This window comes from Sphaerodactylus townsendi, linkage group LG10 (assembly GCF_021028975.2).
Source record: "Sphaerodactylus townsendi isolate TG3544 linkage group LG10, MPM_Stown_v2.3, whole genome shotgun sequence".
NCBI classification, from domain to species: domain Eukaryota; kingdom Metazoa; phylum Chordata; class Lepidosauria; order Squamata; family Sphaerodactylidae; genus Sphaerodactylus; species Sphaerodactylus townsendi.
In genome coordinates, this window is record NC_059434.1 from 14646038 (window position 1) to 14671156 (window position 25119).

Here is a 25119-nt window from a genome sequence, read left to right on the forward strand (position 1 = left end):
GGGGTCAGCTCTAGACTAGGGAATATAGGAGGAAATAATTGGGCTCACTTGGGGACACTACTGAGGTAGGATTTAAATTTTCTCCCTGCTTCTGGTGGCCCTATTATTACACATCTAACTAGGCAGTTCTCAGAAGAAAAGCTAGAAGAAGACAACCTAATGATATTGCTTGTCATGCAACCCCACTACCACCACAAACCCTGTCTATTATGTATGTAAGCATAAGCATAAGCATTTATTGTCATTGTGCACGCACAACGAAATTTACAGCAGCATTCCTCAATGCACACAATTTCAGACTCATACCCCATCATCACTTTCCCCTTCCTCCACCCATCCCTACACAGCCCCAAACACATCAACACGAAGCCGTGGAGTTTAGCATAGCTACAGCTCTAGAGCAGAAGCTGTCTCTAAGCCTCTTTGTCCTAGTTTTGGTAGACCTGTATCGTCTGCCGGATGGTAACAGTTCAAAAAGAGAGTGAGCTGGATGAGACAGGTCTCTCAGAATATTTTGGGCTTTCTTTAGGCTTCAGGAATTATAGAGTTCTTCCAAGGAGGGGAGAGGGCAACCGATAATCCTCTGTGCAGTAGTGATCACCCTTTGGAGCGCCTTCCTATCTGCCACTGTGCAACTGGAGAACCATACACAGATGCAGTAGGTTAAGGTACTAAATATGGCTTCTGTACAGCTTTGAAGAACAGAAGGATTTTCAGAGCTCATCTATAAATATTCTGTAAATATTCAATGTTCTTATTGTCGCAAATACAGATTGGTGGCACTGAACTTAGCTTTGTTCGGTTTTGTCTTTCTCTTTCATTCTCCCGTTTCCCCCATTAAAGATGGAGTTTCCTTTCTGCAGCTAGGATGACACCATGTAGAACTTCCTGGGCGTTCTAATCAATGAGATGCAAAGCATTTTAGCAGCTGCAAAGCCAATCTGCTTTTCATGGAGACCTATTGTTTGCTTTCTCCTCCTCAGTGGTGAACTGTGTGGGCCCTTATCATATTAGACGTGCGCAGCCTCCGCGAAGGGTAATTGCATCATCCATCTTTGAAGGTATGTGTCTCAGGTCTTTTAACACAATTGTCCTTTCCATTACTTCCTGATTTCATTTAATATTCTCCTGGGCTATAAGCCTAGTGGTGGCAGCAGCATCAGTTTGCAGGCCCCGTCACAGTATGCTATTTTCTCAAAACTCTTTCCCGGTAGATTAAACGGTGTTGATAGATTGATTTGGGTATCTCTGGGTTATTCTCTTTGTTTACACCCAAATGGGATACTGAATTTGCCATTTACAGTGGGTCTTTAAAACATGAACTGATTCACATAACCCATCCTTGTAATGTGATCAAATATTGCTGTAGAGGCCTCGACGGTATGAGTATTGTCAACTTTGGTTCTCAAAGACACTGCAGTGTATTTATACTATGGGGAAGCTAAAGATGTTTCTCTGATAGAGTTGACTCCAGAATACAGAATTTGTGATTGAAGTCATCTGTAGAATTTTTCAGAAGTTATAACCATGTGTACTCTCTAGATTCAGTATCTCTGCATGCGAACAAGTGACAACTACTAATGTAGTTACATTTGCCTTCAGAAAGGGAAATTTCTCAAAGATGAGGGGGATAGTGCGCAGGAAGCTGAAAGGGAAAATCAAGAGAGTCAAAAAATGTCCAAGGTGCTTGGAGGTTATTTAAAAACACAGTCTTAAAAGCTCAGCTGGGAGATGTGTTCCACTTAGGTTAGGAAAACTGGCATGATCAAGAAAGCCACCATGGTTAACAAGGGAGGTTGAGGTAATTATTAGGAAAAAAAAGATGTCTCTTAGAAAATGGAAGTCCAACTGAACTGATGAAGAATACCAGAGAGAACACAAATGGTAACAAAAGAGAAGCAAGTTAGCTGTAAGGGAGGCAAAAAAGGATTATGAGGCATGGCTCGCGAACATCAAGACTAGCAACAAACAGTTCTTCAGGGGAAGTACATCAAAAGCAGAGGAAAGCCAACTAGGGAAAGCGGTTGGTCCGTTAGGCGATGAAGGAGCAAAAGGTGTGGTAAAAGGTGAGAGGGAGATTGCAGAGAAGCTGGACAGATTCTTTGCATCTGTCTTCACCCAAGAGGAGAGTGAGGAAAATTCCTGCACCACAGACCAAGCTTCTTAGGAGGTGAATCCGAGGAACCTTAGCAGAAGTTAGTGGTAGACAAGGAAGAAGTTCTGGCAGCCATTGATAAACTAAATGCTACCAAATCCCCTGGCCTCCAGATTGCATTCATCCAAGAGTGCGTAAAGAGCTCAAGCATGAAATTGCTGATGTTCTCACATTAATATGCAACTTATCCCTGAAATCAGGCTCCATCCCTGAAGACTGGAAGATGGCCAATGTCACACCAATCTTTAAGAAAGGGTCTGGGGGGACCCAGGAAATTACAGGCCAGTCAGTTTGACATCTGTTCCTGGTAAATTAGTAGAATCTATCATTAAAGATAACATTATTAAACATGTAGAAAAAGCAAGACTCTGCTGAGTCAGCATGGCTTTTGTAGAGAGCAAGTCCTGTCTTACAAACTTGTTACTAGAAGAGTTCTTTGAGGGTGTAAACAGACATGTGGATAAGGGGAACCAGTGGACATTGTCTACTTGGGATTTCCAAAAGTTGCTTTTGACAAAGTTCCTCACCAGAGACTGTTGAGAAAACTCAGCAATGAAAGGAATAAGGAATAGAGGGAAGTCCTCCTATGGATTAAAACTGGTTGAGGAACAGGAAACAAAGAGTGGGTGTAAATGGGAAGTTCTCACAATGGAGAGATGTCCGGAGTGGGTGTCCCCCAAGGATCCCGCTTTTGGGGACCAGTGCTCTTTAACTTATTCATAAATGACCTGGAAGTAGGGGTGGGTAGTGTGGTGGCCAAGTTTGCAGATGATACCAAATTATGTAGGGTGAGTAAGAACCACAAAGGATTAGCTAAGAGCTCCAAGCGGACCTTTGATGATGTAAATTAGGTGGAGTGGAGCTTTCAAGAAATGGCAAATGCAGTTCAATGTAGCGAAATGTAAAAGTGATGCACGTAGGGGCAAAAAATCCGGGCAAACTTCACATACACGCTACAGGGGTCAGTGCTATCAGTCACAGACCAGGAAAGGGATTTGGGCGTCTTAGTTGATAGTTCCATGGGAATGTCAACTCAATGCATGTCAGCGGTGAAAAAGGCAAACTCTATGCTGGGGATCAGTAGGAAAGGAATTGAGAATAAAACTGCAAAGATTGTCATGCCCTTATATAAAGCCGTGGTGCGACCGCACTTGGAGTACTGTGTTCAGTTCTGGTCGCCACATCTCAAAAAGGATATCGAAGAGATAGAAAAAGTGCAGAGAAGGGCAACGAGGATGATTGTGAAGGATTGGAGCACCTTCCTTATGAAAGGGAAGAGGCTGCAGCGCTTTGGGACTCTTTAGTTTGGAGAGGAGACGTCTGGAGGGGGGATATGATTGAAGTCTATAAAATTATGCATGGGGTAGAAAATGTTGACAGAGAGAAATTTTTTCTCTCTTTCTCACAATACTAGAACCAGGGGGCATTCATTGAAAATGCTGGGGGGAAGAATTAGGACTAATAAAAGGAAACACTTCTTAACTTGTGTGACTGGTGTTTGGAATATGCTGCCACAGAAGGTGGTGATGGCCACTAACCTGGATAGCTTTAAAAAGGGCTTGGACAGATTTATGGAGGAGAAGTCAATCTATGGCTACCAATCTTGATCCTCCTTGATCTCAGATTGCTAATGCCTTAGCAGACCAGGTGCTCAGGAGCAGTAGCAGCAGAAGGCCATTGCTTTCACATCCTGCATGTGAGCTCCCAAAGGCACCTGGTGGGCCACTGCGAGTAGCAGAATGCTGGACTAGATGGACTCTGGTCTGATCCAGCAGGCTAGTTCTTATGTTCTTATGTTCTCCGTCTGCAGAAGAAATACAAAAGATTTAGCAATAATTATTAGCACCGGAAGCTCAATGGCATTTGTGTTGGAAAACAAACTAGCTCCCATCTACATTTGTTTGTGAAAAATACATATTTAACAAGTGGACATTCACTTTAAATCAATTTATTGAAAGAACAAAACCCTTAGTTTAAAAATATCAGAATATAGGCCATAGTCCAGTGGTGGCAGACCTTTGGCACTCCAGATGTTATGGACTACAATTCCCATCAGCCCCTGCCAGCATGGCCAATTGGCTGATGGCAGGGGCTGATGGGAATTGTAGTTTATAACATCTGGAGTGCCAAAGGTTCGCCATCATGGCCATAGTCTAAGAATTAAGGGACAACTCCCCATTGTGGGTAGAACTGTCTTTTATTCCCACTGGAACCTAAAATGATTTATAGTATTATTCTCTATTCCTCTATTTTAGCCTCATTTTTTTTAAAAAAAAACCCTTATGTATGTGAAGTATTTATTTATTTTGAAAACTTTTATACCACATCTCCAGGACTTGAGGACAGTCACAACAAAAAACAATGCAACAAAGCAAAACAAAACAAATGAGTAGAGCAAGTTTGTTAAAAAAAACTACAACAGGCGATTAGCAACAAGCAAGGGTGTAATAGCAGCATAAAACAAAAAGAACAGTCTGCAGGCTTGAGGTACACCATAAAACAGCTTTAAAAGACAAAACTCCATAGTGAAAAAGCCTTTGTCTAGGCAAGGCATCTACAGAAAAAATTAAATTAAATTTGTGCTCTGCCAGCCTCAAAGGAAATGGCATTCCATAGTTGAGGTGCCACTGCTGAAAATGCCCTGTTTGTAGTTGCAACCCACCTTCCCTCTAATGGCAGGGGCATAGACAGATCTTAACTGGTGATTTAGATTAGGTGGGGGAAGATTGAAGGTAGTTTAAGCTGTCCGGGCCCTGCGGGACCTTGGTAAGTTCCGCAGGGCCTGTAAAACGGAGCTGTTCTGCCGGGCCTTTGGAGGGACCAGCCGCTGATAGTGCCCCCCCCCCCTTCTTAGGCCCTTACATCTGGGCTGTTTGTCATCTAATGGGACTCGCCGCTCCTCCCTCTGGGGAGGGGACTTTGGAAATCGAGTTGCTGGACGCCACCTATCTTTAAATTTGTATTTATTATATTAGTATACTTAGTTTTATTGTTATCACTGCTTTTAAAGGTTTTAGTTATCTTATGACTGTACCACGCTATATGTTGTACACCGCCCAGAGCCCTCTGGGGACAGGGCGGTATAAAAGTCTAAAGTCTAAATAAAAATAAATAAATAAATAAGCTGAGAGAGGGTTATTAGCCCAAGGTTACCACGTTACAGCATAGGGGTTTCAAAAATGGGTCTTCAAGATCCTAGCCTGATACTGTAACCACTACACCATGCTGTCTCATAGTCTTCAGAGTGTAAGAATGGAAAATATGAAAACATACCAGAGTCAAATCAGGGTAAGATCTGTCAATTCCCTTCCTCCTTCAGAAAAAGTCTCTCTTTGTCAGAACTAGTCTTTCCCCAAAAAAGTCTCAATGGCATTTGTGTGGAAAACAAATTAGCTCCCCTCTACATTTGTTTGTGAAAAATACATATTTAACAAGTGGACATTCACTTAAAATCAATTTATTGAAAGAACAAACCCCTTAGTTTAAAAATCTCAGAATATAGGCCATAGTCTAAGAATTAAGGGACAACTCCCCATTGTGGGTAGAACCGTCTTTTATTCCCACTGGAACCTAAAATGATTTATAGTATTATTCTGTGAAAGCAAAACTTCATAGACAAGTATAGGATCCAACTCATAATGAAGATACTCTTCCCAATAGGGAATGGTTATAATTTGTGGAAAATAAGCACACAACTTTCCAGGGTCATGTGGGATGTGTCCCAAGTGGTATCGATGTGCTAATGATAAGCTTGAACTCATTACACTTGTGTTATGTGCTATGTTAACTGTGAATGCCACGAACAGTTCAGATTCCTACCAACACAGAATTTTTTCATTCCTCCCCACACTTCCTCGTAGTCTAACCACAGTACCTTTGAGATGGTGGTAAGTTATTATCTATTTCTCTCACATACCAGGGGGGCAGTAAGAATCTCATTTTCTGCATACAGACAAATAAATCAAATAAACTACCTAACCCAAAGAAGTAAGTTTTCTTTTTTATTATTCCCTTCTCAGAGCCGAATTGCACTAAATAAATCATGGATTCACTGCGAGTGCAAAATCCATTGGTTTCTACCCATTCTTGTTTGTACACTCTCTAATTCCCCCATGTTATTAATAATAATTTGTTAACAAAAGCACAGTGTGTATATATATAGGAAAGGTAGGATGTATATTGCCATTTGTTTTCTTTTTTCCCATTGAATGAACAGTGTAACAGTTAGCATAGCATTAGAAACAGCCAATTTGGGTTGCTGGCCCGCACACAAAGGAAAAGTCCAATGTAACATAGTAAGTGCCATTCAATTACGCAAAGAGGCCACAAACGTGCCATTCCTTGAACAGAATGAAATAAAATCTTTACTAATACCATGAGCCCAGCAAACCTCTGAAGTTATTATAGTCAACACGAGAAGCTCAAGTAAGTAGTCCTTGCAAAAGCTGTTTCCCAACCTCGCTCGCCGAGCCATGCGAACAGCAGCAGCTGGAAGGCGCCATCCCTCCCCCCTTTCCCAATTGACTTACCGTCCCTGCTACTGTCCGGCGCGTCGCCGAGGCCGGGGGACATGCAGGGCAGGGGGGGCGTGTTCCCTGGCCTCGGCGATGCACCGGACGGTCGCAAAGAAGGTACATTGATTGGGTGACAGCGCAGCGCGGCACCGTCGTCCCGGTAGAACAGTCCCAGGGGGGTTGGGTTGCCATCATGTATGCCAACCCAACCCCCACCATGGCCGTGCGGAAACGGCCTGAGACCGGTGGGTCCACCAAAAGCCAGCCTGGCTCAGCTGGTGGAATTTCCTTTCTGGCTTTCCTCCTAGGGCATTAAATTAAAAAAAACCCTAATATTTGTATGTCATAAACTAAAACATCGGATTTACTCTACCCTTCCCTCCCCCCAGCCCGGGTTGTTAAAAACAATACTAGAGGAGAGAAATGAAGAAGATGGCAAGACTGACATAGCAACAGGCCACAACAACAATGGAGTGGTTAGTCCAGTTTCTTTTCTTCTTCAAAGTATGAACTTAACAGGGCTTTACTGGTTTGAAAACAATTATCATATAGTGACAGTTTAAGAAATGAGACTGGGAGAATAAGTTTCTGTTTAAATGAGACTCTGGGATATGGCATTTTGTTGCGAGGAAAACTCACAGACAAATTACATTTTAATTAGCCATTCCATGGCAGAAATTCAAACAGAGAAAGCCCCATTTTGATGTAGTCGAGCAAAATGAAGGATTTCAGCTGATGCAAAGATGGAAGGAAAAGTCAGAATTTGTACAGGGTCGTATTGTCATTCTTCTAACTTCTAGCTAAATCCACTGGGAGATTCTGCTGTGCAAACCCCACCAAAAACATGTCTTAGCAGAATTCCCCTGTGGATTGGGTCTTTGACGCCATTCTGTTGCCATTAGAATCCATAAGGTGTGATAAGATTTTTTTTCTTATCAATACAATTCTATGCCTTGATCCAAAATACAAATTCAGTGGCATTCTGTAGTCATTACCTTGCAAAAAGAAAAGAAAAGAAAAGAAAGAAATCCCTTTCCCCAGAATCCTTTAAAAGCATTTCCACCCAAGACATCTGTGAATTACCATGAGATGCAGTTGCGGCTCGGGGTGGGGAGAAGCGAAACCAGCTGATGCTGCCCCAGTAAGGGCGGAAGGGGAAGGGGAGCCATGCTTGGAGAAGGCTAGCATCACCAAAGAAAGGAGGGATGAACCAAGACTTGAAAGGAGCTTGCCCTCCTTCGTGCTGGGCCATGTGCTCACCGGCGGACGATTTGCCCACCCACCTCTCCCTAATTTTCTATGTTAATGCATGCTCACTTTGTCATAGCCTAGATCAGTGATTCCCAAAGTGGGCGCCACCGCCCCCGGTGGGTGCTGCAGCGATTCAGGGGGGCGGTGATGGCCACAAGTAGAAACATTAATACATATATCTTTCTGTTTAATTGCTATTAAAATTAAAAAAAATTAATTTCCAGGGGGCGCTAAGTAATATTTTTTTCTGGAAAGGGGGCAGTAGGCCAAATACCACGCCATTCCTTCATTTTGCTGGACTATATCAAAATGGGGCCCTCTCAGTTTGAATTTCTACCATGGAATGGCTAATTAAAATGTAATTTGTCTGTGAGTTTTCCTCACAACAAAATGCCATATCCCAGAGTCTCATTTAAACAGAAACTTATTCTCCCAGTCTCATTTCTTGGGAACCACTGGCCTAGATACTTGGCAGTTTGGCGTATGGGTATGGCTCTGGAAGGGCAAGGGGAAGGGAGCTAGGGAGCTACGCCTTCCCCTCGGGAACGGCAACAGCGGCAAGAGGTGACGGCCCCTGCCAAACCAGGCTGAAGGGGAACATCTCTGGTCAGGAGTGTCTGCCCGACAGAGCCCTGCAGTAGAACGAAGCTCAGGATGGGGCACCCGCCCTATGGAGCTTTAGCACATTACCCCCATGACCCGATCCAGACTCATGCTTAGCCTCACACTTCTGCTCAATAAAATGGCTATGGCCAATTTATTACCTCAGCAATGGAGTAGTGTGTATTATTGGTAAAGGGCTTCGCACAAAAGAGATCCACCCTCAGACAGCAACTGCCCTCATCACTCAGAGTCAGCTGGGTCAAGTCAGTATATCTGAGACGACTCTGTCAAAGCAAACTCTTTCCTTTCAACAAACTGAAGTCAGGATTTACTCCTCAAAGATTCTAGTTCTAATGCACAAATTAAAAACTGACCAAGGAGCAGGTTCCAGTGAGAGTTCTCAACTCAGATTTTGACATTTGTTTGGAGAATTGTACATCCCGTGCAGAAAAGTGATCCTGATTTTCGGAAGAGTTTACAATACACCTGTTTATACTTTGATGCATCTGATGAGAGGGCTCTGGTGCAGGAACCTACAATTTCAGAAGTAGGGTTGATGGGGGATCATAATTGGGTGCATATCTTTGGAACTTTGGGTGTTTCCCTTTGCTGCCCTTTGCTGCGCACTACTCTCAGTGCACGGCATCTCTGGCACGCGCCCGGGCGTCCCCACGACCCCACGGAGCTCCAGGAATGCTGCGCACTGAGGGGGCACGAGAGTGGCAGCGTCAGGGAGGCTGCGTTGTCGCCGCCCCTGTAGTGGGGAGTGCCCCGGGACCCCACGCTACTTGAGGAGAGTAGCGCAGGGCTTAAGGTAAGTGAGGAAAGGGCCTTTGTCCTCCGCCAATTAATTTTAGCCCTCTCCCTGTCGGCCTTCCAAAGACAAGTACCCATGCTACACTGAGGCATCTATAAACTCCAACAATGCTTGCAAAAACAAAGAAATCCCATTGTATTAAATATTGGGGGCAGGAATCCATTGCTGGTTGTTTTACTTTCCAAACATTCTGCAGTGGTGTTATGTCCCTTTCTGGGTCTGTGGTTGCACAGGGGACTACTTTAACCTGTGCCTTTAATGTTCTAATGTCTTTTGCACACTTCTTAGAACTTACTAAAGGGAACAGAATTTTTCAGACAATTGAATGTTTGCTGGGGAAATAAGAGGCTTTTTAAAAAAGCTTCTCTGAATTGCTATTTATGGGTAGTTTTACACTTATCTCAGAGATGCTTCTGTTCAAATAATGGAATGGTGCTTTCAGAGGAGAAAGAGAGGAAGAACTCTTTTTTGAAAAACGGTTAATCCAAAGCAGCATTATTAAGTGAGACGCGTGCGTGCGAGGTGCAGTTTCGAGAGAGCAGTATTTTAAATCCTAAACCAGGAAATGTGTACTCTTGTACACATCTGGAAACATGTCACAGACAATAAGCAACAGCAAGTTGATTCTAGTATATCTACGTAATCAGTCCAATTTTCCAAATTGCAAAACGACATCGAGGTTTATAAACTGCTGGATGCAGTAAACCCATAGGTCCATTTTTATCCCAATGCTCTTTAACCTTTGCATTAAACTTTTGACTGAGCCCATTGGGAGCATTGGAGATGATTCTCACTTTTACCTCATTGTCTAAGCGTCCTTGGGCAGTTGTGAAGGCTCTGGGGCAGTGTCATGAGGCTGTCATGGAGTGGTTGAGGCAGAGGTGAGATCCAGCAGGTTCTCACAGGTTCCCGAGAGTAGGTTACTAATTATTTGTGTGTGCTGAGAGGGGGTTACTAATTGGTGATTTTGCCATGTGATTTTTGCCTTAGTTACGCCCCTCCTCTCAGCAGTAGCGCACAGAACTTGAAGCAGTCTAGCAGGAGGTGCACTGGCGTGCGTGGCAGCCTGCGCCTGTGTGCATTTGTTTTCTGCCCAAGGACCGGCGCAGTGGCTGCATCCTTGCCACAGCCCTGCCCAGGAATGACCTGCCCCCAGAATGCCCGGCCACGTCCCCGGAATGCCCTGCCCAGCCCCATTGGTGCTACGCCACAGTTTGAATCCCACCACCATGGGAACCTGTTACTAAAATGTTTGGATCCCGCCACTGGGTTGAGGGCAAACCCACTGAAGATTAACGCAGACAAGACCAAAGGGATGTTAGTTGGAAAGACTGTTGATTTTTTGGACAGAGTTAAACCAGTGGTGGGATTCAAATAATTTTAACAACCGGTTCCGGTAGTGGGAATTCAAATAATTTAACAACTGATTGTTTACGAGCACCATTTTAACAACTGGTTCGGCTGAAGTGGTGCGAACCTGCTGAATCCCACCAATGCCTACACCTTATCCCCAGCAAGCTGGGTATTTATTCTACCAACCTCAGAAAGATGGAAGACTGAGTCCATTTGAGTTGGCTACCTGATGCCAATTCCTGTTGAGATTGAAGTGGGTGTGCAGAGCTTTGACCGAAGTACTGCAGCTTACCAGACTGTGTCACAGGCCTTCTTAAGTCGAAGGAAAACAACACCTCAACAGCCTGGGGAGTGAAGAAAACTGCAAAACATAAACACAGTGGATATCAACCAGCATTGTACCATTTTAGTTTACAGTAGTACAAAGTAGTCCCATTTTAGCCTACAGCTCCAACCACCTCCGCCTTTGGCAGCTGTTTGGCTGTGAACAGGTAAATAATGCTGAACTTTACCGACTAAGCTATCGAGCATGAGTTAGACCCGACACCCCAAAATAATAATGGCTGGCATATTTGCAGCACACGACCTTTGGCACTAGGGCAGAAACGTTCTAAAACGTATGCATCCTTTTCGCTCTTGCAAATCCTCCTCTGAAGCTTGCAAATCCTGCAAGGTGTCCTTGGAAGCCTCAACTGTTTTACAGAATAAAATGAAACTTGCAGTCCTGTCTATCCCTTGAAAAGTACATATCAAGAGCCCTATTCATCTCAGCCTCCTCCATTTATACGGAGCAGCAGCAGCTCCTTGGTCATGTGCAAAGGGAGTGCAACCAGGAAGCGGTTGTGCAACGCTTTGTGGAAGACATACAAGCAGGCACATACGCCAACCAGCCATGGCGGCAACCCAGGACTGTTATTTGGCTCTGTGCGCACGGCAAGTGCAGTTTGAGAAAGTGAGCCCCGTCAGTTGTGTCTCTTTCGATGAGGCGAATAAGCAGGGGAGTCCTCAGGCCACCCTTCCCTCTTTCCCTGGGCCACCTCGGGGTCCCGGGCTTGCTCGCTGACCCCTGCTTCTGGATCGGAGCAAACTGCTGGGTGATGAACGTGGTGCAACCTCAGACTGTTTCATGGATGAAACAGGGATGTGGTTGTACAAAATCTCTATAACAGATCAAGTTAAGAGCTTTTGGATGCCCCCTACGCCTGGCCCATTTAATTGATAAGCAGGTTACTGCTGTTGCTACAAGTATAATCTTTCAGTAGCTAGTAATCTGGCTCCTTACCTAATTCTGGCTGACCTGACTATGCTGATCTCTGCTACCATAACCTCCACTCGGGGCTGTTCTCATGTTCTCTACATGCTCTACCTTTGAAGATGTCCCAGAAGCTGAAATTGGGAACAAACTACTGCCACAAAACTGCTCTTTAGGGTCAGTCACTTGGTACACACAACCCCAGCCTTCCATCAACTATAATAGATATATATTTGCTTCTGGGCTCAGTTCAAACTTGTGGTTATTACCTTCAAAGGCCTTCAAAGTGTTCATACCTATTAAACAGCATCTCCCTGTATACTCCCCTATACCAGGGAGATCATGAGCTTTTTCATTGGTCCTTTGGAATGGCCTACCCAAGTGGATAAGGAAGATACCTTGGCTCACTTTGCTTAGGAAGACAATCATATTCTAAAGGCCATTTGGTGGGCAGTAAAAATATTGCAGCAGATTTGCCTGTACTACTCCTGTATTGTTGTCTGTTATTGTATTTAATATCTTGATCACTTTTGCATTTGCTATTTGTGTATTTCAATCTGTTTTTTTATCTGTCACTTTGGACTAAGACGATCTGTATCCTCACAAATTGGTTGCTGCATTGTTGGCCTCCTTGAGCCCAATACAGGCCTTTTAAATAAATTAATTAAATTGTGAGGATGACTCTGGGTTTGACAATTTATGCTTATTAGAGCAACAATTCTCCTGAGGTAACGACTAACCAGATACTTTGGCCTGGCCTGGCCTGGCCTGACCCGTGGCCTGGAGAGGGAACTCTTTCCAGTGGACTCAACTTCTTGAACCCATAGGTATTATTTATTACTGGTATTATTTTCTTGTCATGCTATTGTATCCATATATAAAATATTATGTAACAGATTTTCTGCTTAGAATAGGCAGGGGTTTTCTGTTATCCCCACAGTGATTATTTACGCTATTTTTTTAAAGGTTAACCCTAGCTAAACCAGTAAAATCCCTCAAATTATAGCCCAATTAGTCCACTAAGCATTTCAAATAAATTGAATGCTAAACATCTTTTGGGCAAATTTTCCATTTGGTTAGAGCAGGAAAAGCTAATTGGGTTAGAAGAAACTGTACACTAGATTAGGCTGACCAGACATCCCGCTTTTGGTGGGACAGTCCCACCTTCAAACAATTTGCCCCACGTCCCGCGAGTTATTTCAATTGTCCCGATTTTTGGAAGGCTGCCGCACTGCCTTCTGGGGCGCAAGGCAGTGCGGCAGCCTCCCACGCGTGCAGCCGCAGGAGCACGGCCTTCTGGGGTGCTGCCGTTTCCCGCCCTGTGACAGGGCGAGAAATGGGAGCGCCCCAGAAGGCTGTGCGCTCCTGCAGCCGCATGCGCATTCTCGCCCATCCCGGTTCACAAAGGTGACCATCTGGTCACCTTACACTAGATCAGGGGTAGGGAACCTTTAACACTCAAAGAGCCATTTGGACCCATTTTCCATGGGAAAAGAAAACACTTGGAGCCGCAAATAATTTTTGACATTTAAAATAAAGATAACACTGTATATGTTGGGTTTTTAAACCTTTTACTCTGCTCATTCTGAGAAGTGCATGGATGCGTCCGCCCTGCTGCCTGCAGGGTGGGCAAGGATGGAGCCAGTGGCTCGGCTCGTGGAGCCACAGTGCAAGGGCAGAAGAGCCGCATGTGGCTCTCGAGCCGCAGGTTCCCTACCCCTGCACTAGATGCATGGCTTTGGTTTCAATTTCTTTTAGAAATGTATGAAACCTGCCTTTTCATTTCAGATACAGAGAAATGTCTGAGGAATTGAGTGGAAGGTCATAATAGTGTCAATGGCCTATACCATTAGCATCAATCGTATAGCCTGTTTTGGTGTACACTTCTCTCTGGGCGCTATGCAGGCAGTCCTCTGCCGCTGAGACCACTTCCTCTCAAGTTAAGCACTTTCATTCGCACAGTTCTAGTTTACTTCATTGACCCCTGAAGATAGGGTTGCTGGGACGAGCCTGGCAACTGTCTGAAGGGATTGAGGCTGGGATATTAGCTATGTCACTATGTCATGGGTACTTTTGCCCCAAGAGTCTAAATGACGAAATTGATTTGTCTGGAATGACTTTAATTTTTTTGGTATTTTATTTATTAACTTATTGCATTGCTGTTCTGAATATTTTCTCAGCTACAGAGCTGATGAGCCTTTTTCTCCTTCCTCCACACACTCAGGAGCAGCAGTGGCATAGTGGTTAAGAGCAGGTGTACTCTAATCTGGAGGAACCGGGTTTGATTCCCCGCTCTGCTGCCTGAGTTGTGGAGGCTTATCTGGGGAATTCAGATTAGCCTGTACACTCCCACACACGCCAGCTGGGTGACCTTGGGCTAGTCACAGTTCTTCTGAGCTCTCTCAGCACCACCTACCTCACAGGGTGTTTGTTGTGAGGGGGGAAGGTAAAGGACAGCCCCTTTGAGTCTCCTTTAGGAGAGAAAGGGGGGAATATAAATCCTATTCTTCTTTCTCGTTTCTTTTTTCTTTGCCTCTCTCCTTACCTTGCTGAGTCATGGGGGGTTACATCATTCTTCCCATACTATTTTAAGAAGATTCTCATCATCTGATAGCAGTGTCTATTTGGTTGATATTCATGCTTTGGATGAGATGTCAGCCCATTTCAGGTATGTAGAATATAAATAATTTGTATAATTTGGTCTCGATGATAATATAAATTTGCTTTTGTAATTCCAACAGTTTTATTTGGCACTTTTTACAGAAGAAAATATTAAGGCTGCATTCTTCAGATTTGTGCTTGAGCAAGTCAAAACATACCTCAGTAACATTCCAGTTCCAAAGGCACCAAGTTCATTTGGAATGTAAGCAGTCAAAATTTCTTCTTTTTGAATAATAACTTTATGTAGCCAAACTGCTTTTATCTTATGCCTTTATTCTTGATTTTTTTTACAGACATCTTAAAATGCATACCTTGGCTGACAGAAAATTCTAATCATTCCTTTGTTTAATTGATACATTTGTGTTCATGTGTTGTAAGTAGACCGCTGAATAAGATCTGAGGGCTGAAACACAATTGACGTGTGGTTTATATTGTCAATCCTGTATTTGCTGCCTCAAGGACTTGTTTATGTATATTTATATATAACAGGCCCTTGAATGTGTGTTTTGTAATAAATATGTTACATTGTTTAACTGGATTTTATTTGGATTTTATTTTGCCCAACCTTTTGAGTACTCAACTTGGTTTCAAGGTTGGGTCATTTTCCCCTCTATTTTAAAAATCTAGGGTTTTCAAGGAAAATTATTTTATGTTACAGCTTTAATTATTTCTATATAATCTTTTGGAATTTGTTTTTATGTTTGACTAGCGGGGCCCGGCCACGCGTTGCTGTGGCAAGTGTCCTTCTCATCACAGTCCGCAAGCCAAACAGATGTCCATGCAGGTCCAATGATCCCCAGCATAGCCTTTTGGGAGCAGCAGTGGCATAGTGGCTAAGAGCAGGTGTACTCTGATCTGGAGGAACTGGGTTTGATTCCCATCTCTGCAGCTTGAGTTGTGGAGGCTTATCTGCGGAATTCAGATTAGCCTGTGCACTCCCACACACAGCAGCTGTGTGACCTTGGGATAGTCACAGATTTTCAGAGCTCTCTCAGCCCCACCCACCACTCAGGGTGTTTGTTGTGAGGGGTGAAGGGCAAGGAGGTTGTAAGTCCCTTTGAGTCTCCTACAGGAGAGAAAGGGGGGATATAAATCAAAACTCCTCTTCCTCTTCCTCTTCCTCTTCTTTTGGGGTGGTCAAATGGAATCCCTCTTTCCCTTTTCAATTCACATTGTTATATGGTGGTATCTTGTTTTTTAGCATAAGGTAACCCTTTCCATTCCACAACGGAACTGTCCTGAGTGCGAATCCCGCTGTCCATGAGGCTGGTTGACACGCACAGTCCTGGCTTGGGGAAGGCAGAACTGGGGCAAGGAGGCTATTCCAGTCAGGCAGCAGAGGCAGGGTGGTGAGGCATTCAGATCGAGACTAGCTCCCTGGGTTTTTAAAGGGCCATGTGCAAAAGAAGCGGAGCCAATAGTGTTGGTTCGCCCCCATCCCGTGGATTTTCTTAGAAGAAAAAGGCAAACTCCAGCTCACTTTTAGTAAAAGAGAGCTGTGGCGAATATGGGTGAGGAAGTGGGTAAGTGGTGAGGGAGGGCAGAGTGAGGTGTGTGAGGATGAGCTGGATGTGTATTGTGTGGTAGCAGTGGGTGAGGCACAGAGAGTGAAAGTTACCTGCGTGTGAGGGGGGGAACCCCACCTGACGTCTCACACGGCAAAGTGTGTATGTGTTTCACTTCCACTCACATTACCTACCAGTATTACCTATTTACTGTTTCCACTGCTCCTCTCTGCCCATCTGCCCGAACATTCTAAGCCCTCATACCAAGCCCTCAGGCCACAGACAGACAGGCTGCACAAACATTCTAAGGGTGACAATTAAACACCTGTGCTTATTGGCCCGTGCAGAGGGGCCTTAGGAATCACCAGAAACTTTGCAGTAAAACACTATGGTTACTCTGTGTCACTTCCACGTTTTCCCCAGAAGTGACCTGGGCCCTTTCCCCACTTACCTTTTTCCGAGGGTTGCTGCCCGCAATTCCCAGCACGCGGCATCCCAGGCTCTGCGTGGGGTCATCAAAAGGCGCCCTTTGAAAGAGCGCCAGGGATGCCTCGTGCTGAGGGGGCGTGACAGCAGCAGCGTCGGGGTGGCTGCGCTGTCGCCACCCCTCTCGTGGGGAGTGCCGGGGGACCCCGCGCTACTCTCAAGTAGCGTGGGACTTAAGGTAAGTGGGGAAAGGCCCTTAGTTGCACACTTGACACCAAGGGGTTTTTTTAAAAAAAGTTATCCACTGCTGTTTGGAGTGGTAGCGGGCACAGATACCTGCCAAAAGGAGGCCTCTCGCCATGGCAGTCGCTCAGACATTCAGCTGAGTGGCTATATAGGAGATGAAGATGAAACCGCCATTGCATCATTTAGCTAGCTGTACTAGAAGTGATTAATGTACATTCCAGGGTGTTTATTTCTGGGTTTCTAACAGGCTGCTATGTGAGCAAAGGTTGAGATTTTTTGATGAGTTGCTCTAACACCAATTTTCATGACTGTGTCTTTGTGAACAGCAGTCGGTCCTTTCTGACGGCTCTTTTCCATACCACATTTAAGCTGTATCTTGACATATCCCCAGGCAGTGAATGATCTCGGTACAGTTGTGACATTGACTGGCATTGTGGAAAACACAGATAAAGCAACATTGCTGTTTGAATATTCAGCTAGAACACATTTTGATGTTAAAATGTCAGCTAAAATGCCCAACCATGCAGGGACATGTAGCCATCCTGGGTCCTTTTTCTCCCCTGCAGTCCCAATTTCACCCTCCATAGGCGTGGAAGCCAGCCTTACAAGCATCATAGAAACGAGACTGTCTTGCTTATCCTGAAGAAACAGTAGATCAAACAGTTCTTGAACCCCATTAACTTCTCAACTTCTTTTTTTTCCTTTGTCACGGCCATGTCTTTGCAAATCATCTTGTTCTGCGCCTCGAGCTGTTGAACATGCCACGAAGTAATACTAGATGGGGAGAGACAAATCTTGAAGTGTGCGCAGTCAAAAAAGAAGACAGGAAAAGCTCTCTACCACCTGAATAAATAAATTGATTATTTTTTCCTCAAAAATCATTGTAGCACTCTGATTAGCAAACCTTCCTCAGCCTGAGGGCGTTTCCCCACTTACCTTTGCTGCCCTTTGCTGCGCGCTACTCTCAGCGTGCGGCATCTGTGGCGCGCGCCCGGGCATCCCCACGACTCCGCGCACAGTGTGGGGTCATCAAAAGGGGCCGTTTCGAGGAGCGCCAGGGATGCTGCGTGCTGAGGGGGCACGAGAGCGGCAGTGTCAGGGCGGCTGCGTTGTCGCCGCCCCTGTAGTGGGGAGTGCCCTGGGACCCCGGCTGCTTGAGGAGAGTAGTGCAGGGCTTAAGGTAAGTGGGGAAAAGGCCTAAGATGCCTTCTTTCAAATGAAGTCATTTTGAAGTTGGAAGAAAGTTCCTAAGGAAGGGTTCACACTTTATTGAGCGGAGTGGAAAGATACCAGCCTCTTTCTCATAGTATGAGCAGAGAGATCATGTCCAAGGTTGCCAGATCCAGGCTGAGGAAGTCCTGGAAATTTGGGCTGAAACCTAAGGGTGATTGGAACCTCAGTTGGGGATGATGCCATCGAGTTCATCCCTCAAAAACATTCATTTTCTCTATTAGAACTGATCTTGGATGTCTGGAGGTCCCCAGGTTCCACCTGGACACTGGTATCCCTGTCCTAAGAAGTTTACATGAAGCTCCATAGCATAGAGGCAACAAAGTAAAGCAAAGTATAGAAGAAGAAGAAGAAGAAGAAGAAGAAGAAGAAGAAGAAGAAGAAGAAGAAGAAGAAGAGGAGGAGGAGGAGGAGGAGGAGGAGGAGGAGGAGGAGGAGGAGGAGGAGGAGGAGGAGTTTGGATTTATATCCCCCTTTCTCTCCTGCAGGAGACTCAAACAGGCTTACAATCTCCTTGCCCTTCCCCTCTCACAGCAAACACCCTGTGAGGTAGGTGGGGCTGAGAGAGCTCAGAAGAACTGTGACTAGCCCAAGGTCACCCAGCTGGCATGTGTGGGAGTGCACAGGCTAATCTGAATTCCCCAGATAAGCCTCCACAGCTCAGAATCAAACCCAGTTCCTCCAGATTAGATACACAAGCTCTTAACCTCCTACACCACTGCTGCTAGAAAAGGGAAGATGGTAAGAAAAAATAAATGGATAAACGCAAAAGCAAGTTCTATACATTTATGTTGACCTGGATGCAATCATTACTTATCACAGCTGAGTAGACAGATGGTTTGATCCTGCCTTCCATAATGGAGACATAAGTAGGGATGGGCAAAAAAAAATCAGAATGGAGTCCTGGTGTATTTTTCAAGCTCAAGTTTATTAGATCTGGAAATTTTCAAAAATTCCAAAAGAGCTGAAACTACATATAAGGTTTTTCGTTTTTATTTCTTTAAAAAATCAGGTTATTAAATTAAACAACCCCCAAATATGCCTGCTGGACTCCGCCAGGAGAGCTGAACCCTGTACTACCTGTTGCCTCCCAGACCCATGCAGAGTCCAGAGGGAGTCACAGACTCGAGTCTCCAAAATGAAGACTCAAGATTTGGGAAGGGGCATGACCTGGCAGTTAAATGAGTTAAAGTCAGTATTTGTTGATGGCTGATCTGCACAAACAATAGACTTTCCACCCCTTTTAGTGTGAGTTACCCTATTCATGGGCTACTTCTTTATATAACAAGTAATGGAAATACAGAATTTATTGCCACTGGAGATCGTGATGTCCAGATTAGATGGTTTGGTGGAAGATAAGACAACTAATGACTACTAGACTAAATGACGAATCTCTGGCCAAAGGCAGTAAATTTCTAAATACCAGCGCTAGGAGGCAGAACCTGGGGGTGATTTTGTTATCTTGGCCCTGTTTATTAGATCTCCATGGATAGCCACTGGTCTGAATCAGCAGGGCAACTTTTATGAACTTGTTGATATCCAAATCAGGCTACCTGTGTTTTGACAGGTGTGGCATGGCTTTGACAAATACAGCACATCATGGTTTCATGTTCCATTGTTTATTCATGACTGCATTTTTTCATGTTGGGAGTATAACAATGTTTACTGTGAACACACCATGGTAAAACATTATCACGACTGCATCATTACTGCTGATGGAATAAAAAAAATATTGGTGAAGGTTCCCAGCAATACAACTCAGAACCGGTCGGGACTTCATTGCTGGTGAATTTCTTACATGAAGGCCCTTTCCGCACGGGCCGTTTACAGCGCTCTAGGGATGGCAAAAAAGCCATCCCTAGGGAGCTGTTCGCATGGGGGCGTGGCTGTGAAGCAAAAAAGGGATGGCAAAAAAGCCATCCCTAGGGAGCTGTTCGCATGGGGGCGTGGCTGCGAAGCAAAAAAGGGACGACAAAAAAGCCATCCCTAGGGAGCTGTTCGCATGGGGGTGTGGCTGCGAAGCAAAAAAGGGATGGCAAAAAAGCCATCCCTAGGGAGCTGTTCGCATGGGGGTGTGGCTGCAAAGCAAAAAAGGGACGGCAAAAAAGCCATCCCTAGGGAGCTGTTTGCATGGGGGTGTGGCTGCAAAGCAGACTTACCTTCCCTGCGACCTTCCGGCATGTTGTCGAGGCCTGGGGACACGCCCCCCCTGCCCTGCGACTCCGGAGCGGTCGCGCAGGGCAGGGGGGCGTGTCCCCTGGCCTCGGTGATGCGCCAGACGGTCACAGAGAAGATACGTCGATCGGGTGATGGCGCTCCGCAGCGCCATCTTCCCTGTCGTTACTGGGACCGTTCGTGCAAACAGTCCCGGGGGGTTGGGTCGGCGTCATGTATGCCGACCCCACCCCCAGCGTGGCCGTGCGGAAGCAGCCGAAGGCTTATACCACATGAGTAATGTTTGCATTTTAAATTGACTGTAGTTGGTAATTCTATTGTGTGTATGGGGGGAGGAATGTCCACACAGATTGAAAAGCAATATTTTAACAAAGTATTTTCTAAGCCCTGAAAAATAATATATATTTTTTAAAAAAACAAGAAATTGTGAGATTATTGTTGGGTTTTTGTAATCCTCTTGCTCTCCACATTGGTCTTTAAAACTTGAAGGAAAATTGCCCAGACTACTTCTTTTCGATTGCAGCAGTTCATGATTGCTCTGTATTTTATTTCATTTCTCATCCAGAAGACCATCAGAAGTGAATTTGCACAATTGTGCAAAGCATAATAATGGAAAATGAGCAAGAACCAAATAGCAAAAAGTCCACAGTTGATTCCATGTGCCCTGGGTTCTTTTGCGTTTCATTTAATTTCTTGATGTGGAGAGTGAATTTGTGAAATAGCTACAAAGTATATCATCAGAGTAAGAGAAAAGCAATAGCTAAAGGCTAGCAGAAATGGACAAAGCTAACAGTCCTTGTCTCAGATTCCTGACACACATGTCCTTTCTTGCTTGCTTACTCATTTAGTTTTTGCCACACATTAGCTCGGAAGGGGGTGAAAAGGTCCTCTTGCTTTGGCCATGTCACCAAATGAAACTGATGAGCTGCGCTGGCCCAATTCCCTTTCCTATAAACCACACATGATTTCTGCTCTCCTTTGAATCAGGTCATCCAATTTCAAAGTTGTCAATGAGTAAAACTATTGTAGGTGGCATCACAGGAGCCCTGAGGTAAACAGTGGTCAACTGCAGGACTACAGTCAAAAGCCCTGCTTACAACCTGAGCTCGATCCTGACAGAAGTCAGTTTCAGGTAGATGGCTCAAGGTTAAGAAGAAGAAGAAGAGTTTGGATTTATATCCCCCTTTCTCTCCTGTAGGAGACTCAAAGGGGCTTACAATCTCCTTGCCCTTCCGCCCCTCACAACAAACACCCTGTGAGGTAGGTGGGGCTGAGAGTGCTCCAAGAAGCTGTGACTAGCCCAAGGTCACCCAGCTGGCGTGTGTGGGAGTGCACAGGCTAATTTGAATTCCCCAGATAAGCCTCCACAGCTCAGGCGGCAGAGCTGGGAATCAAACCCGGTTCCTCCAGATTAGATACATGAGCTCTTAACCTCCTACGCCACTGCTGCTCCTTAGTCTTAACTTAGTCTTCCATTTTTTCGAGATCAGTAAAATAGTACTCAGCTTACTGGGTTTAAAGTGTAGAAGACTGGTGAAGGCAATGGCAAACAACTCATAAACCTTGTCTTCCTAGTAAACCTTGTTATGTGATGTCACCCCATGTGTCAGTAAGGATATGGTGCTTACATAGGGACTACTTTTGCCTTTACCTAGCTGGTGTCACATGGCTCGGGGATGATGTGTGTTCACTCAGCTCCATTTTAGCCTATTAATGCTCAGGAAAAGGCATTGCTATGGATAGAGAAATTGGTGAAAAATAAAGTGGAATTAAGAAATGATCTATTATTTATGGGAATAATTGATGATGAAAAAATAGATATACAATATAGAGATATGTATAAAACGTTGATTAGAGCAATACATGCAGTGATAGCGTTTGGATGGAAAGATTAAAAAATGGACGATTCAGAAATTGTTGGAATATATATGGGAACAAGTGACATTAGACATTTTTGAAATATTATCAAAGAATAAAACATGGCAAGAAAAGCAGAATGAAATAATGAAGATATGGACAAGTTATGATTGGATGAAGGAGACGGGAGTCAAAGAAGACGTATGGATAAGAAGACAACAACGAATGAACTTACTGCTGTTTGGTTAAAGAAAAGTAAAACATAATATTAGGGGAGGGTGGGAGGAAAAAAAGGGAAAATGTATTGTTTGGAAATTATATCAGAAAGATGTAAATAGAATGTTTATTTCAAACTATGCAATAAAAATATTTTTTTAAAAAGCATATTAATGCTCCTGAATCTGGAATGTCCAATCAAGATGAATGAAAGGGATGATCTTACATACCCCTCTGCAAACTACCAAACTGTAATTGGCATCTTTAAATTACAGCAGCAGTGGCGTAGGAGGTTAAGAGCTCGTGTATCTAATCTGGAGGAACCGGGTTTGATTCCCAGCTCTGTCGCCTGAGCTGTGGAGGCTTATCTGGGTGACCTTGGGCTAGTCTTCTTCTTCTTCTTCTTCTTCTTCTTCTTCTTCTTCTTCTTCTTCTTCTTCTTCTTCTTCTTCTTCTTCTTCTTCTTCTTCTTCTTCTTCTTCTTCTTCTTCTTCTTCTTCTTCTTCTTCTTCTTCTTCTTCTTCTTCTTTCTTCTTCTTCTTCAAGAGCTCCTGTAAATGCATATATGCCTCTTTCACTTTCAAGGAAAGCAGGAACTTTTAGGAACTGCCTATAGCTAAGCAAATTGTGTGTAAGCCAAAGACACCTTCTTGTTGCCCCAATCAATATTGCCTTGGGTTTACCACAAGCACTTGTGAGAGGAAAAATAGAGACACTACAAGGACACCTTTTGTTCCTTATCAGGGCCTGAAAGAACTTGCTGGTACATAAATCAGGGAAACAGTGTAGGGAGGGGGCATTAATCCCCCCCTCACACACACACACATTGCTGTGATGCATATCATGGACTTTTGGCTGGTTTTTCTTTTTGCAGCTAAATGGTACATGGGGGAAGGAATCTGATCGTGAACTCACGATATCACATATATCTGGCATCTGTGAAACTGAAGGAAAGTAATTGAAATTGCTTTGTAGCAGGCTACATTAAACTGATGAACTAATGGGTGAATGGAAAGGGGGGGGGAAGAGACGAGATTGCAAAAATAACTCTTGAATTTTCTACCATGTAATGAACTGTCGAGTGTCAGTGCTTTAACACATCCAGTTGGCTGCGAGGGAGGCATCTCAGGCTCAGAAGATTCCATTCTACTTATTTACAACATCCTGCCCATTTTATCTTCACACCAACCTTGTGAAGTAAGTTATGACAGAGAGTGAGTAGCTTCCTCAGGTCACTGACTTGTTTCGTGACAGGCCAGAGAAGAAGATACCATTTTTATACCCAATTTTCCTCTAGTAAAAAGAGTTTCAAGGCTCAGCATCGCCTTCCCTTCCCCTCCCCCCACAACAGGTACCTTGTGTGGCAGGTGGGGCTGAGAGAGTTCTGAGAGAACTGTGACTTGCCCACAGTCACCCAACAGAATTCATCTGCAGGAGTGGGGAAACAAACCTGGTTCTCCAGATTAGTGTCCACTGCTCATGTGGAGGAGTGGGGAATCAAACCCAGTTCTCCAGATTAGAGTGTGCCACTCTTAAGCACTACACCATACTGGCTCTCATGCATTGGGCCCAACAGATCCATGATGAGAAATCCAGCAGATTCATGATGAGAAAGTCCCACATTCCTTACAGTGGTTTTCCTGTGTGCCACTGCTACATCCCCTCTCTCTCTATTGGCAGCATCCCAAAATTTTGAACAGCACAAAATACAACTGTTGTCAGTGAGGCAGGTGGGGCTGAGAGAGTTCTGATAGAACTGTGTTACATCACAAACAGGTAAATGAATATGTTGACGTTTTTGACATTATGAATGAAGGAGATGCTCGCATTCTGATACACCTGGTGCACGTATGCATAATGTACACAGCACACTGAAGGAAATTAAATGATTAAAGGAAATTAAAAGATTAAGTGTCCAAGTTTACTGTCCAAGTCAGCACTCCTGTCATTAAATGAAATTATGCATGGACAATGAATTGTTCTCTGAAAGTCCTAAAAAAAACCCGATGACACCTGTAAAATCAAAAGTCTTTTCTGGTTAACGAAACATTATTTCTTTGAAAGCTGGTCTTTGGCAATTCTGTCTCTGACAGTGCTTTTTGTCAAAGTGCAAATTGCTTTCTTTAATTAGTGACGGTTACTAAATGGACTTGTCTAGTGAGGATCTCTTTATCTTGCCTGATCAATCAGTCATTAGAGCCAATTATCCATGAAAAAGGAGTTGTCTGTCCAAAGGAAGCAGCGCAGGTTGTCCAGATGCAATGGCAGATGAAGCTCCAGCACTTTCAATCATCCTTTAGAAAGGATATTTGGCAGCAATGGCTTGTCATGGAGGGACTGTTAAAGGCACAGGCACCCTGTCTTTCTCTGTGAATTTGTAGGAGCCACTTGTGAACTGATATGGCAACTGTATTGTCGAAGGCTTTCACGGCCGGAATCACTTGGGTGCTGTGTGGTTTCCGGGCTGTATGGCCGTGTTCTAGCAGCATTCTCTCCTGACTTTTTGCCTGCATCTGTGGCTGTCATCTTCAGATGATCCTCTGAAGATGCCAGCCACAGATGCAGGCGAAACGTCAGGAGAGAATGCTGCGAGAACATGGCCATACAGCCCGGAAACCACACAGCACCCAAATGATATGGCAACTGTTTGCAGAATCTCCTTTTCTGCCGGAAGTTCTGTGCGGCAAGGTCCATTCTTGGGCATTTTCTGTCATGGTCCCACATTCTTGGGCATTTTCTGTCATGGTCCCCTCCCTCCCCTCCCTTGCATGCCACCCCTCACTCACTCCCCTCATTCCCTCATCTTCCCTTGCATGCCACCCCATCCCCTCCCTTTCTTCCCTCTCCCTCTGCTAGGG

At 44.5% G+C, this 25119-nt stretch overlaps 1 long non-coding RNA gene across 1 annotated transcript; it reads left to right on the top strand.

Annotated features, from left to right (window-relative positions):
• The first annotated feature begins 14581 nt into the window (after positions 1-14581).
• Positions 14582-15013, top strand: LOC125439923. Its single transcript, XR_007245608.1, has 3 exons — positions 14582-14613; positions 14709-14808; positions 14900-15013. It is a non-coding gene; the product is annotated as an uncharacterized LOC125439923 (long non-coding RNA).
• Positions 15014-25119: the final 10106 nt, after the last annotated feature.